Source organism: Urocampus carinirostris, chromosome 7, assembly GCF_059441175.1.
Source record: "Urocampus carinirostris isolate Australia breed hairy pipefish chromosome 7, RoL_Ucar_1.0, whole genome shotgun sequence".
NCBI classification, from domain to species: domain Eukaryota; kingdom Metazoa; phylum Chordata; class Actinopteri; order Syngnathiformes; family Syngnathidae; genus Urocampus; species Urocampus carinirostris.
The window spans coordinates 27,479,083-27,498,539 of NC_142355.1; the positions used below are offsets into that span (position 1 = coordinate 27,479,083).

Below are 19,457 nucleotides of genomic sequence, written 5' to 3' on the forward strand. Positions count from 1 at the left end.
AAATGTGACTCAAGTCATAAAAGTACATACATTTATCCAAATTAAATTTTAGAATAAAACGCACTTTTTAATATTTTTATTTTACTTTAAATTAATAAGTTCATTCTGTTTGGTTCTGTTCTTAATATTGAAAACCTAAAAACGAGAAGCAAAGGTTTTCTGTTATGTTAACTATTATTGCTCACTGTTTACACCCTTGCCACTATTGGCCAATCATGTCGCAGTTTTTTGGTTACCACACCACTAAGGTAGATCAGCTTTTAGTAACTTAGGGGATTTCATCAAAAGAAAGGGCTCAGCGAAGGACCTTTAGAACAGATTGGAACTTTCTTATCTTGAATACTTTTTATACAGTCTTCTCCTGTTTACCTTGAAAGTACAATATATATCGATTTCTTCTGTGATTTGAAGATTTGAAGTTTTCAAGAAACCAATTAAAATAAATTATCTATCTATCTATATATATATCTATATATATATATATATCTATATATATATATATATATATATATATATATATATATATATCTATATATATATATATATATATAAAATATAAATATTTCTATCTACCATGGTCATATCCCTCAAGAGGGGTGACTGACAGCAAGAGAAACACATACAATAACAAAGAAAATAAAAAGAAAAGAAAAAAAAAGAAAAAAACACACAATAATTGTTGGACCATGGCCAACCCAAATGCCCTACCTAAACCTAAGTTTAGCACCTCGGCACCCAAGTCGGTCCTGCTTTCATCCCTCCAGATGAAACGGGACACAAGAAAGAGGCCATGCCACTCGGGTCAGGGTGACACAACACACTCTTTTGTTCAACAGCGGGGCCCGACACCTTTCACTGGTTTACCCCCGCCGCATCATACAGGTGCGAAATATATATATAAGAATATTTATACTGAGATAAAATATAAATACGTTAGCTACTTAATTCATATAAATATATATATATATATATATATATATATGTATAGATATATTGATTAGATACCTTAATAGGAAGGGCAAAGAGTCTTATCATATTCTAAGATGTTGGTTGGTTGGAACCCTGAACCAGTAGAGTCATAGGGGCACCATTTCCTGGCGGCGCCCATCCCTCTCCAGGCCAACATATATTTCCACCTGGTCTCGAACCAGGGACTTTTCGCATGTTAGGCGAGCAAATGTGCTAACCACTGTACTACGGTAACACATTACTCCCATATATAATGTTGTTGTTTTTTACATTTACACTACATGTTATACTCAAAAAAAAATTAAAATCGCATTTTGAACATTTTAATGTGTGATCGCCCTGCAACTGGCTGGCAACCGGTTCAGGGTGTCCCCTGCCTACTGCCCGAAGATGGCTGGCATGAGCTACAGAACCCCCGCGACCCTACTAAGGATAAGTGGTGCGGATAATGGGAGGGATAGATGGATAATGTGTGATCTTTGTAATGCCCTTGAATGTTGAAAAGACAGTTAGGCATTTAACTCTTTTAATTGGTTCATGTGTGGGTATTTATAAGAGGTAAACAACATATTTTAGCATTTGTTTTTTCCTTTTATCATTAATCTATCACATTTTAATAAGAAATCTTATTTTGTACATTTTAACAGTGCGATAATCGTTACGCCCTGAATGTGGGAGAGGAAAACCACAGTTGCGATACATTATTTGTTTTCTTGCTCTCACTGTTTTCTAAACTGTTACACAGTTGATCAATTTAAAAAGGGTACATGTTTAGGTACATAGGCAAGGTAGTCAGGTCAAGTCATAATATATAGCCCTTTTTTCTTTCATTTTTAAACAAAATGAGATAAAAAAGGATTCAAGAATTGTATTCATACATAAGTATTTTGTTTTTCCTTTGCTTTATCACTACATGCTACTCTCTCAAATGAAACCCTATTTTGTACATTTCAATAGTGTGATCGTCGTAACACCTTTAAATATGGGAAAGAAAAGCCACAGTGGCGATACGCTATTTGTGCTCTTGTGGTTACTGTACTCAGAATTGTTACACTGATTATTTATTTGTGGGGTACACATTTAGGTACATAAGAGATCTAATGAAACATTTGCTGGCTATTTTCTATTTTATTTTCAAACACAATTTGATAAGGGCAAATGTGGTAAAAGAGTAGATGTAAGTTTTACTCTAATCTTGGGGAAAATAAAAAAAGAAACTAAAAGAAAAACAGCTCAAAGGCCTCCCAGTGATGCTGTTTTGTTACATGCTTTGTTTCCCCTTCTTTTAAAATCATCCAAATAAAATAAGTAAAGAACTTTTTATATTTTTTTAAGGCTCAGGTGCTGTGTTTTTGTGACCGTGGGTCTCTATTGATCTTTGACATTAAAGCCCAGGCGTATTACCTTACACACAAACGTCTGAGGGCGAAAAAAACGAAACCTAATCGTGTAGTCTGAACAATAGCGACCGGTTAAGGGTGCAGGGTACGATGTCTTGCATGTGAACCCCGAGGTTACGGGACACTGTGACGTTATACACAGAGAAAAATAAAATAAAGCAGGAGAGAGATGGGAACACTTTTGGACCGGCGCCATCAATCAATTACATGACAAACTGGAAAGAAATGTGAGATGTACAGATTTGGTTGCATATACTATGACAAGTCAAGATTTACAACTGGATAATGAGCATAACACAAAAAAACAAAAACTTACAGCAAAGCATGTCTTTTCCATAGTTCTCCCCTGACGCGGTACAAATTATGTTGAACTATGACCCTATGGCCTTGCAAGTTCAGAGGTTGGATTTACACCGGAATTCAAAAAAAGTAAAAAAAAATAATAAAAAAAAGGAGTTTCCCTCGACAATATATTTGTGGGCAAAGTCCATCATCACAGAACGCCAAAAAAGTGTAAAAAAAACAGGAAGTCAGACACTTGGTTTAAAGAAACCATTCATCGTTCATTATGGCAGAACCTTGTGATTTTTATTAAAGGACAGCCCCTCAAAAGTCATTTGTACTGGGAATTAAAGTTGATCAAATTGCCTAATATGAGTAAAATCAACCAAAAAGTTTTTAAAAGCCATGCCCAAAGCAAAACTGCTCATGTGTTAAACTCATCGCGCACGAGACCTTAAAACATCAGAGCGTGTGAAGTAATCGTGTCAAAAGTGGCTTTGTTAAAAAACTAAATTTCCCACAATGCCTGTCGACTACGACATCCGGGAAGTGATGTTTCAGCGCCTTTACACGCCAGTATATCCATATCAATGAATGATATCGAGAAATAAATGATCCTATAAATGTCCAAGAAGATTTCATTATTTTGTTATACACCTATACTTCTACGTATGATATTCATTTGTTTTGAGATCGTGTTTGTGTTTAGAATTGCTCGTATCTCGAGCGAATGTTCCCGAAACAAAATAACTGAAAACCAAATAATTAAATCCCAGCCTCCAAAAACCATCCAAGTTAACACTAATGGCTATAACCAGTGTCTGAAACTCATGACAAAAAGTTAGCGGACACCAGGGCAGACAACTGAAAAGTTGCCTGCCCAGTCATAAAATTGCCTGCCCCATTTTTCACACCTAGAAACACAATAAGACGAATAATCAAAAAAAAACATTGTTGCAAAGTATTATGGATTTATAATCAGAATATATAACAGATAAATACTTTAAAATTAAGTTTATTATAAATCTGCTTATAACATTCATTGCATGTATATGACATCACTGTTTTCCATCTGCCATCACTATGTACCTGTATTAACTCATTTTCATTCATGCAATGTTTGCGTTGTGTTGTCTGCTAAAAGCCACGCGAACTCCCCTTTCCACGATGGTTTTAATGTAGGTTTACGTTTTGTAGCGTCATCAATTTTGTTAGCTTCTTTCGAATCAGCAGCAAGGCATAACATGCACTACTTCTTCATGGGAAAATCAAGTCGGCGGCTCCTTACCGTAGTTGCGAGACCTGTTCCGACTCAATATTGATCCATATTTAAGGGCGTATTTTTTAAGTAAGTACGGTATTATAAAGCACATGTTCAGCTTTTAAAAAAGTTGAAGGCTTTTAGGTGTGCCTTATAGTGCGGAAAATACAGTAGTTATATTTATAAGTTTTATCAGGGACTTTGAAGACAGACAATTTGCTGATGTTGCCCACAGTGAAAATGAGTTTGACACCCCTGCTATACGGGTTGAGGTACAGTTTCATTTAGAAATATGGAATTGGGTGGACATGACAATAAAAGGTTCCAAGATATAAAGTCCATAAAGGCACTGAAAGTTTCTCTAATTCCAGGGTTCCTTTATTTGTCTTTGCCACCCCCCCAGCCTCACTCACGGGTTCTTCGAGTACCTGTGTGCACCCGCCACACCCATGTCCCGTCCATGCCTCTGTGCAGAGGTCACGATGCATTGAAGCTGAGAAAACAAGCAAAGCCGTGGTGCGGTCAAGCGGTCAGGTCAAGGACCTTAAGAGCCCCCCAGCCTTCCTTGTGGGTCATTAATGATTAATGAAAGCTGAGGCCCGCCGCTGAAGGCCATGACTAAACACAAAGAGATCAGGAGGGCGTTACGGCTGGTAAGGAGGGGGGGGTTCTACATCAAACTTTGGTTCTGCTCAATACATTCGTTCAACGCTCCAGCGGGCGCAGACACAACACGGAGCTCGCCAGCAATCTCAGAAAAGTGGCCCTTGCTGCCCATTTCCCATGATACATCGGGGTACGGCGCTCTGTTACGAGCGTGGCCTGATGAAAGACAAGCTAAGCGGGGCTTAAGGAAGCTCAGAACGTCTCATACAACCTCCCCCAACATATGAAAGCAGATAGCGTGATATTATATCACAAAGGATAGTTGTAAAAAAGAACTAAAAACTTTGCACTTTTTAATGTCTGAACAATGCCCATGTTGACCTGCTTTTGTTATACAGCGTACAAAATTTGAAATGAACAACAACAAACAACAAAAACATATAATATATGTGGAAAACATTGACAGACATGATAAAAGTTGTTAAAAAACAGACACTTAAAAGGTACTGTATCTAGTGACTTGTGTAGCTTAAATGCAAATATAGATCATTCAAAATGTATATCTGCTGGAGTAATTTGGTATCATTTCTGATATATCAAATGGTAAAATGCCAATACTGGGTAATCTAGGGCAGCACGGCAAGTGGTTAGCGCGTCCACGGCACAGTTCTGAGGTTATGAGATTGAACCTTCCTGTGTGGAGTTTGCATGTTCTTCCCTTGCTTACTCCCACATTCCAAAAACATGCATGTCAGGTTAATTGGCCGGTCCAAATTGTCCCTAGGTGTGAATGAGCGAGTGAGTAGTCTGTCTTTGTGTGCCATGCGACTGGCTGGCAACCAGTTCAGGGTTTTCCAAGCCCACTGCCCAGAAATGGCTGGCAAGGGGACCAGCACCCCCGCGACCCTACTGAGAATAAGCGGTGCAGATAATGGAAAATGGATGGGTAATCTAAGTGAAAAAAGGAACAAGGACAGCAAAAGTGCTTAAGTAGCTTGAAATAGGATTAGAAACTGTACGCAAACAGGTGTGAAGCTAACATAATGATAGCTATGATAACAAGACCCTTTAATATGCTGTAACTAGTTTTAGCCCCAAAATATCAATATACTATTTGAATTAGAAAGCTCAATTCAATCACTGCAGTCACAGGTTTATACTATGCGATTTTAAACAAAAAGCAATCAAGTGCTAAAACCCATACAACAGGTATGCTGACATTCTTGAACCAAAATAAAGCCGGTGCCGAAGGACCCGCTGTTATAGCTGACCTTTGAACTGGGGATCAGTGGCCTGGAGAGGCTGCTAGCTTAAGGGCGTTTGTGAAAGTGAAATGTCTGCGCGCGTGTCCACCTGCACTCTCAGCGCACGGCCATCTGCAACTCGACTCTACAAGTTGGATGTGCACACGTTGGTGCAACGCGTGTGCCGTCGCTACACCGGGTCAGGCAAAAAAAGCTGGCAATAATGCGATAGCGTCCTGCCCAATGGCGCCGATGTGCAGACCCATGACCTGGCTGTTGGCTAGGCTCATGTGCAAAGTGACCTTTAGCACACAGCAATGACTCTTGATATTTTTTGCTTATGATTTTGTTCGAACTTGGTGGGATTAGCTTGTTTTTAGGCAAAATTGCACTATTTTGCAAATAACGTATTCGCTGCCATTGAATTTTTTGATTTCCGATTTAATCGTCGTAAATATTAGTGAACTAGTTAGTTTATTTACCGTATTTTCTGGACTGTAAGGCACACCTAAAACTTCCGAACTGGCAAGAATTTTAGAAGTGTGTCTTTTAACCTGGTGCGCCTTAAACACCGTCAAATACGGTGGGTAAGACTGGAAACGTATGCAGTACAGGGTTCGTAAAGCTTTTTCATATTCAAGCACTTTCTAAGGACTTTCAAAAAATATTGTTTTAATTTCTCCAATGTGAATCTTGTATGTCGCATGTCCACAAATATATTTGCAAATTTTAATTTTGTGTGTGCATTTATTAAAATACATGATTTATGCGGATTTGAACATATTGTGCGTAAATACTTTTGAGAAAAATCTCTCCCCAGCTCCGTGTTGGGTGAAATGATAGTAATATGTGTTTTACATTTTCAGTTGCAGGATTTTCTTCCCATTAGAATTTACCACAGGGAAATGCTACCTGCATTTTTTGCATGTCCCATAATACAGATGCCCAGAAATAATATGTAATCCTTGAAAGAATACACATTTCATAGTGCCCTGTTTAGATGTAGCATGCATCTGTCCATTTGGGCACGACCCATAGGCGGCGATGATATTTCGTAGGACTATGACATACCGACTAATGAGAGCTAACGGTAATCAAGGAGGAAGAATAAATGCAATGACAAATCAAAGCCACTATAGAAAAGTGTCAATGCCATCTTTACCTAGAATTGTTGAGAAACATGGCAACAATTTCAAGCATTTACAAACACTTTTTAATCTAAAAAACAAAACAAAACAAAGATTAGACTTCAAACATTTCAAAGGATTTCAAGCACTCCAGAAATTTCAATTGTGCGTGACTACACTAGGTTTTACAGTATACTACCGTATTAGAGCTCGCCGACCCATATAGTAATATATTGTATGCAATAGCTCATGCAACTGGATTCAAACCTAGTCCCATGATCACACTAATTTTATTCGAAACACTGATTCGTATAGTGCATTTTGTTCTGCATTTTGAAACGTAAACTAGTCTCTTCACTTCTTCAAACATTTTTGGAGGGTGTGCCTTGTTATGGCCCATAGTCTTAAGGACATCCGTTAGCCAATTAGTCAGTTTGTAAACTTAGCTAGGCCTTAGCCCAATGAAAATATTTTCTATATTAAATATTATTTTGGTTGGACGCATTCGTGCACAGAAATTTTGATGGCTATGTCCCTTCTACCTTTGGCGTGAGCAGCCCATTTTTGGGGGTGCTTAGGCACACCCAAATTGACCCCAAACACCCCCCAAAGAATTAGCATTTTAAAAACTCCTTTTTCTTTAATAGAGGACAGGATGAGCTTAAATAAAGTAAAAAAACACAGGCCAAAATCTAAAAATAAAGGAAAACAAACAAACAATTCAGTGTCGGAAATGTTCCACTGCCTTGAAATGGTTCCGTCCATTCGATTCCTAGAACCGCTCCTCTTTTGCTGGCCTAATGTCACTTGCAAAATAGCAGCAGAGTCTGCGGAGGCTCCCCTGTATTACGGTGAGAGTATGTTATTATGGAAGCCCAAGAGTGGCATAATTAAATTAAAAAAGGAACATTCAATTTATAAAAACGGCCATAAAACTAGTATTCAAGTGATAAAAAACAGCTTTAAAAAAAAAAAAAAAGCCTTTAGCAAAATATTTTAATAAAATGTTATCATAATTGAAATGTACATGATATATCACTTTGAGTGAAATAAAGAATTAAAAATAACCAGCCAGGCACTCTGGGTCCTCAGCACCCCCAAAACTATGAACCTAAAAACAGCCCTGCCTTCTACCAACATGAGGTCAGACTCTCACAACCAGGAAATGGACCATGATTTTTTATCCTTTCACGGTGTACCTAATGAAGTGACGGGTGAAATATATTGTAACTGCTACAGGGACTCTCGAGCATTTCCAAAACTTTTCCGTTCGCATTTTTTCCGACAGCGTGGAAGCAAATGAGCAATGTCAGCAGGTCACTGACGAAAAAAAAAAAAATCTGCTTGGGAGCGCCGGAATCTTCCCAAAAGAAGATCCATCAAAACCCTGCTCGGCCAAGCGCACGCTTCATTCATTCTCTTGTTCATCCATTAATCAGAGAAGCATGCAATTGCCATTAGAAACATCCATAAAACTAGTCTCCCTCACAGAAACGAAGCTCAATTGACTGAGGTCCAAACCCAGTAGACCAACCATACATCATGACTTGGACAAACAGGTGAAACTAAACTTAAAAATGAACCAACAGCAGTTAGAACCAGAATCAAAAACTAAATGACCCTGCATCTCAAGTTAGCAAGCAGCTTCAGAATTTAAAATATCCAGAATCAGAAGCAAAACTTGCATATGCCCCAATACATTAACAATAATTAAATGCATGAGACAGAACCAAAACGGAGAATTATTTAGGACCATGTTTGGAATCAGTATGAGAAAGTATGAGAACTTGGTGATCACCAGAAACCAGAACCAGTGCTGAAAACCAAATTCAGAACCACAAGTTAAAACTCTGAGCTTGACCACAAAACCAAAACCAGCCTTGGTTGAAAAATGATAAAGTTGAGCCCAACTGTTGAAACAAACAGCAATCAGAACGTGGCAAAAGTGAACCAGACTTTAGTACCAGTAGCCAAAACAAGCATTTAAAAAAAAACCTACACCACACCAGTCACCAGAATCAGAATTGTATGTTAAAAGGATAGCTGTAAGTGATAACAATATTGATGACATTTTAAGACTGGGGTCTTTGTATCAGTCTCAAAAATTTGGATGAACATCCCAATTATTTGGACACAAAGAGGTGAAAAGCCTCATTGAACAGTGGTTTTGTTTACATTCGGGCAATAATCCGCTTGGAAATGGACTAACGGCTGTATTCCTTTTATGCAATCCCATGTAAATGTGCACAGAAATCTGAGTCCCCTTGTAGTAGGACTGTGAGTATTCTGATTGGTTGGGTCATCCATTTCATTTTCCGAACACCTGTCTATGTATACGCATTAGAACAATTGGTTTGTTGTGTGGAGTTCATCCACCTGATATACTTTTATGCCTCAGAGCACTGTGACGCTTGTAGTACAGAGACGGATAACAGATGCAAACTTATTCTCTAAAGAAAAAAAAAAACTCATTGCGTATTTGTTAATTTATCCGGTACTGTCATGTTTGCCGATTCAGATCACCTGCGACTGCTTAATTGGCGCCAACAGCCCCGAGAGCTGATTGTCTGAAGAACTCCTTTTAAACCCCCAGTTTCAAGAGATGCCTGTCAGATCGTTATGCGAACCGTTGCTCCCAGCTCGGCAAGCTCTCACGTTCAGACTCTGTTCCTGCTCTGTTTTCTCTGCCTGCTACCCATTGCCAACCAGTTTCCGGACCTGACTCTGCCCCGTTCTGCCTTCCCGTTATCCGACCTGTTTTGCCCCGCTACCTGCCTGACACCTGCCGACCTTGCTTCCGAACTTGACACCGCCCTTGCTCTCCAGTCCCGGCTAACGACTTGTATTTCCTGCCTGTCTTCGACCCTCCTTGCTCGACACGGAAGTGCCACTTCTGCGTCTCCTGCAACCCTTGTCCGTCAACCATCGGATCATCGAAGCAAGCCCTGCTCTCCCTCTTTATTAATAAAAACTGAGAAAATGAGCGCTATTGGGTCCTGTGTCTGTTTCTGGTCTGTAACAGGTACATTTCCATTGTATTTTGTGGCCCCGCGGAATACCTGCAAATGCCATTGATAAAGTGGCTTGCGAAACTATTTGGCCCCCTTGAAATTTGTGACCTTTTGCCACATTTCGGACTTCAAACATCAAGATATAAAACTGTAAATTCTTGTGAAACATCAACAATAAATGGCACACAATCATGAAGTGGAACACAGTTTATTGGATATTTTAAACTTTTTTAACAAATGAAAAATGAAAAAGTGGGTGTGCAAAATTATTCAGCCCCTTTACTTTCAGTGCAGCAAACTCTGTCCAGAAGTTCAGTGAGGTTCTCTCAATGATACAATGTTGATCTAAATGACTAACCATGATAAATGGAATCCACTTGTTACTAATCAAGTCTCTGTATAAATGCACCTGTGCTGTGATAGTCTCAGAGGTCTGTTTAAAGTGCAGAGAGCATCATGAAGAACGAGGAAATCAACAGGCAGGTCTGAGATACTGTTGTAAAGAAATTTAAAGCTGGATTTAAATACAAAAAGATTTCCCAAGCTTTAACCATCCCAAGGACCACTGTGCAAGCAATAATATTGAAATGGAAGGAGTATTAGACGACTGCAAATCTACCAAGATCGGGCCGTCCCCCTTAACTTTCAGCTCATACAAGGAGAAAACTGATCAAAGATGCAGCCAAGAGGCCTATGATCACTCTAGATGAACTGCAGAGGTCCACGGCTGAGGTGGGAGAACCTGTCCATAGGACAATCAGTCGTATACATAATAATAAATCTGGCCTTTATGCAAGAAGGAAGCCATTTCTTAAAGATATCCATAAAAAGCGTTGTTTAAAGTTTGCCACAAGCCACCTTGGAGACACACCCAACATGTGGAAGAAGGTGCTCTGGTCAGATGAGACCAAAATCGAACGTTTTGGCAATAGTGCGAGACGTTATTTTTGGCGTAAAAGCAGCACAGCTCATCACCCTAAACACACCATCCCCACAGTCAAACATGGTGGTGGCGGCATCATGGTTTGGGCCTGCTTCTCTTCAGCAGGAACAGGGAAGATGGTTCAAATTGATGGGAAGATGGATGGAGACAAATACAGGACCATTCTGGAAGAAAACCTGATGGAGTCCGCAAAAAGATTTGAAAATGGGACGGAGATTTGTCTTCCCACAAGACAATGATCCAAAACATAAAGCAAAAGCTACAATGGAATGTTCACCAAAAACATATCAAGGTGTTAGAATGGCCAAGTCAAATTCCAGACCTCAATTCGATGGAGAATCTGTGGAAAGAACTGAAAACTGCTGTTCTCAAACGCTTTCCATCCAACATCACTGAGCTTGAGCTGTTTTGCAAGGAGGAATCGGCAAAAATATCAGTTTCTCAATGTGCATAACTGATAGAGACATACCCCAAGCGACTTGCGGCTGTAATCGCAGCAGGTGGAGCTACAAAGTTTTAACTTAATGGGGCTGAATAATTTTGCACACCCACTTTTTCGTTTTTTATTTGTTAAAAAAGTTTAAAATATCCAATAAAGTGTGTTCCACTTCATGATTGTGTCCCACTCATTGTTGATTCTTCACAAGAAATTCAAGTTTTATATCTTTATGTTTGAAGTCTCTAATGTGACAAAAGGTCACAAATTTCAAGGGGGCCAAATAGTTTAACAAGCCAATGTATGTGGTTTGTTTGTCTATAGGCATAAACTATTCATTTGGATTGCTCCAAATATCCACATTCTGATGCCAGTCGGACTATTGCCTGCATGTAAACATAGCCACTGACCAAAACACCAGCTTAAAACATGTAAAAGGTCTGTGTTTACATGAAGCATGTGCAAACAAATGACGCAAATGCTGAATATGTGTGTGTGTGTCTTGTAGATTTGCATTGGGTAACCTGGAACTCATGTTTATGCAAATATATGAGCAGGTTAAACATGCTCAACCGAATTCAAAGTATAAAACTTCATGAAAGTATTCCGTTTTTAAGTATAAAACTTCTCGTTTGTGATGCAGGACAGCGTGAGCGATTGTGTTACTTAAGGGCCGCGCGCATATGCAGACTCCGAGGTAGAGCTGGCATTGTGCTGGGATTACGTAGGATCGAGATGTCTGCAGCAGATGTTTGCCGGACTGTCAAAACATGCACCCACGAGACCTTGCACCCCGAAAGGATCGAATCCGATTTCAGCTCTCAGACCAACAGTTTGGATATTTTTCAAGATAGGCCGAGAGCGCTATCTAAAAGAAATCAAATATCGTTTTGAGTGGTGTTTTTTTTTTTTTCATTAATTGCAACTTCATCTGCAGAACAACCCTGCTATGATTTTTTTTCATGTCATTTTCTCTCCACGTATATGTGCGTGAGTGGTTATGCAAAGCTTTCAATTAGTAGTTGAAGTAGTAGCTAGGCGGCCACAGGCCGAGCTGGACTCTGTGATTAGAAACATTTTCAAAGTGCAGGGAAGGATAAAGATCCAGTGTCAGCAAGAGGACGATGTGAAAAAGAAAAGAATAAAATAACAAAATATAAGTAGGACCAACTTCATAAGGGAGATGAAGTTCAATGATGACACCTATCCTGTTTTTCTTCTTTCAACTGATATTAACCCAAGGATGCCTAAACTATTTACCAGCGGATTTGTGGCTTGCCCTCCATATTTAAGTGGCCTTTAAAGGGGACTAAACCTGACATATACTACTGATAAATCAGTACATTTTCTATTATTGGATTTTATCCTGCAAACCCCACAAAAACATTTTCAATTTAGTTATGCTTCAAATTCTTGGAAAACATGTGGTAACAACATATAAAAACAACATACTGAATAAAATCATTTGAAAAGTGTTATGATGAGGGCACAAAAATATGGATTGGAGTATATCACTTAGAGATTATGTTTTGGCCTACTGAAAAATGTTTGGAGAGCAGGAAATGGTCTCCGTAGTATGGGCACCACATTCTTAAAAGTTTTTACAAGTATGCCAGCAATGTAAATTGACTATCAAAATTCACCGCTGTCATCTAAAAAAAATCTCCAAACTATTACTTTTTCAGGAGGATTAAAAAACACTCGTTTGCCCATAACTCTTTATTTAACCATTGGAGATGATTGAAATATGATTGATTATGAATTTTAAAAAGAAAACAATGAGAGAGAATAGTTTATTTCACAAGAAAGTGAAAGACATATCGTATAAGAGCAACTGTAGCAGGACTAAATAAAGAACAATAGAATAGAATAGAATAGAATAGAATAGAATAGAATAAAATAGAATAGAATAGGTCTTAATTGTCTCTGACAGTAATGTTGTGAAATATTGTATGTAACGAGATTAAACATGGCACTCCAGGGTAATACATGTAATAAAGAATTTGAGGAGAAAACACTGGCCAAAGTTATAAAGCAATGAAAATGAATAGTGCATCATAACAATAGTGCAATGAAAATAAGTCCAATAGTTGAAAATAAAATATATATAATTCACATAATGTATTAGTTTGCATGTTCTCTCCGTGCTTGCGTAGGTTTCCTCTGGGCACTCTGGTTTCCTCCTACTTTCCAAAAAAATGCAAGTCAGGTGAATTTGCTGGTCCCTAGGTGTGAATGAGTGAGTGAGTTGTTGTCTGTCTCTGTGTGCCCTGTGACTGGCTGGCAACCAGTTGAGGATGTTCCTTGCCCACTGACCGAAGACAGCTGGGGATGGGCTCCAGCACCCCCGCAACCCTACTGAGGATAAGTGAAATGGATAGAGATGTACACAATATATATATATGTATATATATATGTATATATATATATATATATATATATATATATATATATATATATATATGTGTGTGTGTGTATATGTAGGTCCAGGGTTAAATTCTACCCCGGCACCCAGCGCGGAATTTGCATGTTCTCCCCGTGCCTGCGCGGGTCTCCTCGGGCACTCCGGTATTTTTTTTCCTGTCCGCTGTCACGGTGATGCCATATGTCAGAATGCTTTCCATTGTAGCTTTGTAGAAGGACACCAGCAATTTATTTTCCAAGTTGTAATGTAATGTAATTACTGAATAATAAATACAATTTAAAAAAAAAATACAAACACAATATTGAAGTGCTTGATTGACTGATTTTGGTTTGTTTGATAAATTAATATTAAATTGAAAAAAATTAAATGGCCCTTACATGCTAATTTATGGGGCAAATAATAAAGAATGTGGTCAAGGTCTTATATGTAACTACATAGGGGAAAAGTGATGAAAATGAACTATTTGAATTCATATCTACAGTATAATAAACTCCCCCGCCAAATTTTTTTTTTTCATTTATGTCCCCGCTGCTCATTTTCCCATCAAGGCCAACAGCTTGCAGCTTGACCGCTAAGCACATTATCAGCAGAACGCAGATAATGCCTTGGTCCGTTTGTCTGTTTAATCTTGGACAACAAGAAAGAAAGCGAACACTCGGGATAGATCATTAACCAAACTGAATCATGCCGGCGACTCATGTGGAAAAACAGTCGGGAAATGCCTGCAGACACAATAAATTCGGACGAAAACTTGGAGGAAGTCTTGAAATTCATGAACTCGACAGAGCTAACGATTAATCTAGAAAATTTTAGTTGGGATATCAAACGAGAAAGTTAGGTGAAGTCGTGGATCAATCAATTTCTCAACCGAAATAGGTCTTTTCTTCATCAACCATTTTTTAAAAGATTCCCTTCCAGTTACAGCATTCACACAGTAAGACTTTTCATTTACCGTAATTTCCGCACTCCCCAAAATTATTCTTTGGTGATGTTTTATTCATATAAAAAGGTGCACCGTGTTAAAACTACAGGGATGTGATTTGACCAAAGTGAAATTATCTGAAAATTAGCGGGGGGGGGGGGGGGGGGGGGGTGATTGCTAGCTGGGGGGGGGGGGGGAAATAATATTTTTAAATTTCCTAAATCATATTTTAAATGTAATAATTTATTTCTTTAATAGCAGCGTATCCAAGTATTTGATAAATGAAAGTACAATAAGTATAGGCCCTACAGTAAAGTGTTGGTGTAATGTACACATGAAAATCTATTATTGTAATTGTTAAATATTTATGGCCATTTTTATTACGTTATAATATTTTCGAAAAAAATGGGAAAACTGTCAAATAAATTTGAAAAGTTTACCACCTACCTCAAAATTCACGACTCTATCAGCAACTGGTACAGGTTGTTGGGGTGGATCACGTCTCTTTATTACCGCTTCCGATTGTGATGTCAATAAGGGATGGAGGCCGTAAAGTTTTGGAGTTTTCGTTTGGGCACCGAAACTTCCAGCGATGGAATAATTTGTCGTTCTTGACTGGAGTTCTTTCACGTGTTTTTTGCTCTTTGCGTGACTTTCAAGAGCTTTGAAACCTCTCCCACCATAGTCGATGGTATCATGACACCAAATGCAAAGTGCTTTCCCGGCACGATCGATCTTCCGAATAAAGTCATTGAACAAATTCGTCACAGTCTTCTTTCCAACATTCGTAGATAATTCCTTCTCCAACCAGTCCCATCGAAACTTGTTTTTTACAATCTTATCAATTTCTTTAGCTCGCGGAGCATCTTTGCGTTCGATCACGGACATCTTTCTTTAAACACCCGGCAAAAACGTGTGAGAAATGAACAATGGCACACTCCTATAACAAGCGCGTTTATTGGTCAACACGAGACTTCAACCAATCGCAAGTACGTTTCATTTCAGTTACGGAAACACTCAAATGGCATACTGTCGAGACGAAATCGTTTTTTTTTACCAATTAAAACACCGGAAATTTTAAAATTTTATTTTTGGAGATAAAAAAAGCGGAATTCCGCGAATTAGCGGAAAAATCACATCCCTGAAACTAATAGGGTTGCAATAAAAATAAATGATGACCATATATGTGCTTCGGACCAAATATATCACACTTAACAATTGTGGAGATTGGGTGCAACGGGTCTCAAATCATGGTGGGGAAAGCGCCTATCCACCAGATTACCAGAATACACAAAAAGGCATTAGGTTTTATCATCATCACACAATTTTTAGTCAAGGTTCCGCATTTTTTATGTTATTAATGGGCTGGGCTGTGATACAATTGCCAATCCTTGGCACAGAAAAGGTTGGGGACGACTTAAATACAGTATTGCATTGCTGATTCACAAAGTCTTTACAAAGCACAAGAGATTCTGAACTGAATGAAGAGAAAGGCATTGTGGGAAGTAATTCGGCCGTCCTGTAAGATATAAACAGACACATGGCTGCACTCATAAGACAACGTTTGTCACCCACAAGGCTTCATTTGAGCTGAGGAAAAGTGAAACAAAATGTTATACTGTATGTCAATTGCTCATTCTGTTGTCTCATTTCAAAGACAATTGTATCTGTTACCGTCACAAAAAAATTGACCTATTTCCTTTTCCCACATCATCTATGTCCCGAGTGGCCTGGTGGTTAGGATTCGGCCCTCCTGTGTCACGGTTGCCATGGCGCCCAATTGGCCCCGCCCGTGTGGCGCCAGCTGCGACTCGTTGACAGATTGGCTTCCCTTCTATTTTAAGCTCAGTGCTCTCACTCACCCTTTGTCAGTCTGTCAACGAACCTCTGCACCTGCAAGACGTGGGTTTTGACTCTGTCCGGCTTCCTGCTTGTGTTTCCTGCCCGGTATTGTTCCCGTCTATTTTTTCCTGTTTAAAATCGATCTCCAGTTTACGATCGCCGAATCACTGGCGTTTGGGTTAACGAGCATATCTTCCCCATTTCCCGTAAAATAAAAGTTTGCGTGAGGAACGTCACGCATTTGGGTTCTCCTCCTTTTCCGGTTCTCGACCTCCTGTCGCTTTCCGAGTTCGTTGCCTGTTGCCACCATTGTTATGCAATGGTGGTCAGCAATAAATATCGACTGATCAATAATTGCCCTAATATGAGAATACACCGGTATGCACTTTTTCTGTACATAAATCGCACTGGATTAGCAGGCACAATTTCAAATTTCCGGCCATTTATGGGATTTGGGTGCGCTTTATAGTCTTGAAAATACAGTACTTTTATAATACAGCATAATCTCACATCTACAGTAGCTGGTATTTTCCAGCATGTCAACGTAGCCTGAAAAGAGATAGATGCGGAGATGTTAAGAGTGGAACAAAAGCAGGACAGGACGGGACAGGACAGGAAAATAAATAAATAAAAGGACTCATTCTTTAGCGCCTACAGTGGAGCCGCCCGCACCGCTGCCCTGTCGCCGATGATGGCACTGCACGCTGAGGCACGCTTAGATCCAAACCCGAAGCTCCTTAGCAACGGAGCACACCCTCACCAAAATGTCAAAATATTTATAGTGACTGAAAAGATGTCAAAATGCAAACTGAAGCGTCAAAGGAGCAAGCATGAACGTTTTACGATCCAATCACAGTTTGACGCACCGCCTCTTTCGCATTACTTGACAAAAACACTTTTCTTTTATGGAACACAGTTTTCCAAACGTACGTAATTCACAGTTGTAAAATAAATGTCTAATGAATATAGATTGGTCCCTAATTACAAAAAAAACAATAAAATAAAATTGTGATAATTGTTTTTCAAATTAAAAGCAGCTCTTTACATATCCCGAGGCACTAAAGGTCCCTTAAAACAAGGACTAACAGGCTAATGACAGCTTCTTCATCAGGGACTTCACCAACCTAAACAAGCGAATAAATGTAAACGCATTACTGTTATTACTACGAAATCCCATTTACAATTTAGGCCAGTCTCCTAGAACTACCTTGTTTATATTTCTGGCTATCTCATTTTTCAGTATCTAATACGAGTTTATCTTGTTTATCCTGAAGTTCCATGACTAATTTCGTTGCAAATAATGTTCACTACGTTGTTATTAATGACAACAAAGACAATTCTATTCTAATTTTTTCGAGACAAAAATAATCAGTCTAGTTGAATAGAAGACTACAAACATTTTAGACATTTCAAATTTGAACAAGAGGTTTCAAAAAGTTGAATCAATAATAAAAAAAAGGAATTTGTAAATTGCCGATTAATTTATTTGGTGATTGATCATTGGATTCCAAACAATGAAAATTTGGCGTGATTTCAGTGGTTGACTGAGCCTAGTTCAAACCTACCACTTACAATTACAACCTGGTAACAACATCGTAATATCATGAGAACTTGTTGTTTTAGAAAACCATATCGAATGTAGCCCTCAGCCTCAAAAAGGTTGGTGTCCCGTGCACTATGCATACAGTAAAAAAAAAAAAATCTCAACAATGAAATGAAAAATTATATCCAAGACTGCTAAATTTAAAGTAGGAATTACACAAACAATAAATAAAAATGTAGTGTGCTTCTCTCCATACCAGCTACCCCAAAAATACTAAAGCAAGGCATATTAAGTTTCTTTTTAACAATTTCTAAGAAACTACATGCAAAATGGCCCGAAAATCAGAAGCTCACACCTGTACACCACCTAAAGAACGTATCAGCAAAGAAAGGTATTATGTTTTGCCTTTAAATGGAATCAAATCCCAAAATCAAAATCAAAATCTCTCTTGCTGTAACGTCGTGGTAAAAAAATAGTGGTGCATGCCAAGTGAAGTCACATTCAATTGGATAGCCCTCAATCGCTAAAACTGTCAGGACCAGAACGGAAACAGGACCCAATTGCGTAACGTTTACCACAAGTTTTATTGATAGGTGAGGGAAGGGCTGCGCCCCGATCCGATGTTCGCTTGACGCGGGAAGCAAGTCGCTCTCGCACTCGGACTGTGATCTGAACACGGAAGTTGATCTTCCGTAGCGAGCGATGGCGGTGTCAGGGACGGAAAAACTGGTCGGTAGCCAGGACTGGGAGAGCAAAGCGTGGTCGGGCCAGGACGGGGGAGTAGAAATAGTCGGGATCAAAAATGGTTCGTAAGCCGGGACGGGAAAGCAGACGTGGTCGGGATCAAAACAGGTCGTAGGCGGAGACAAACGGGCGCAAAAACGGGACCGGCAGGAGTCAGGGTCAAAAAAAGGCTTAACTTGTACAAACAGGGGTTTGCAGACGGACTGACAACAAGGGATTGACAGGACAAGGCTTAAATAGGGACAGGGAGCCAATCAGAACCCGCAGCGGTTGGAGCCAAATGAGCAGGCAAGGGTGAATCACATCGGTGATCATGACAAAAACAGGCCACATGACTACAGGTCCTGATCCGAAAACCTGCATGCGGGCAAGGGAAAACCAAACCCCAGCATGAGGAAGATAACAATCCTTGCTTGCTTTAGGGTGACTAACACGCTTGGCTTAGCACATGAATGAGATAGCGTCGTAACAGGGCGCACACCTGCTTTTTGAAGCTCTCGAACGTATCACAATGATGGCACATCTGTGGGTTCGAGCACCAGCTGGAACACGCACTCCTTGTGAAAACTGTGCATGCCCGTGAATCATCGGACACTTCATTAAGTACACCTGCTAACTTACACAATCGCTTATAGGGCCATGAAAACTTTGCAATAGTTTGCATTAGAAATACGACAAAAGATTATTTCGGTATTTGATCAA

At 39.3% G+C, this 19,457-nt stretch overlaps 1 protein-coding gene across 2 annotated transcripts in view; it reads right to left on the reverse strand.

Annotated features, from left to right (window-relative positions):
* met (MET proto-oncogene, receptor tyrosine kinase) overlaps nt 1-19,457 on the reverse strand; it is a 99,375-nt gene that overhangs the window by 53,846 nt on the left and 26,072 nt on the right. The window lies entirely within an intron of this gene.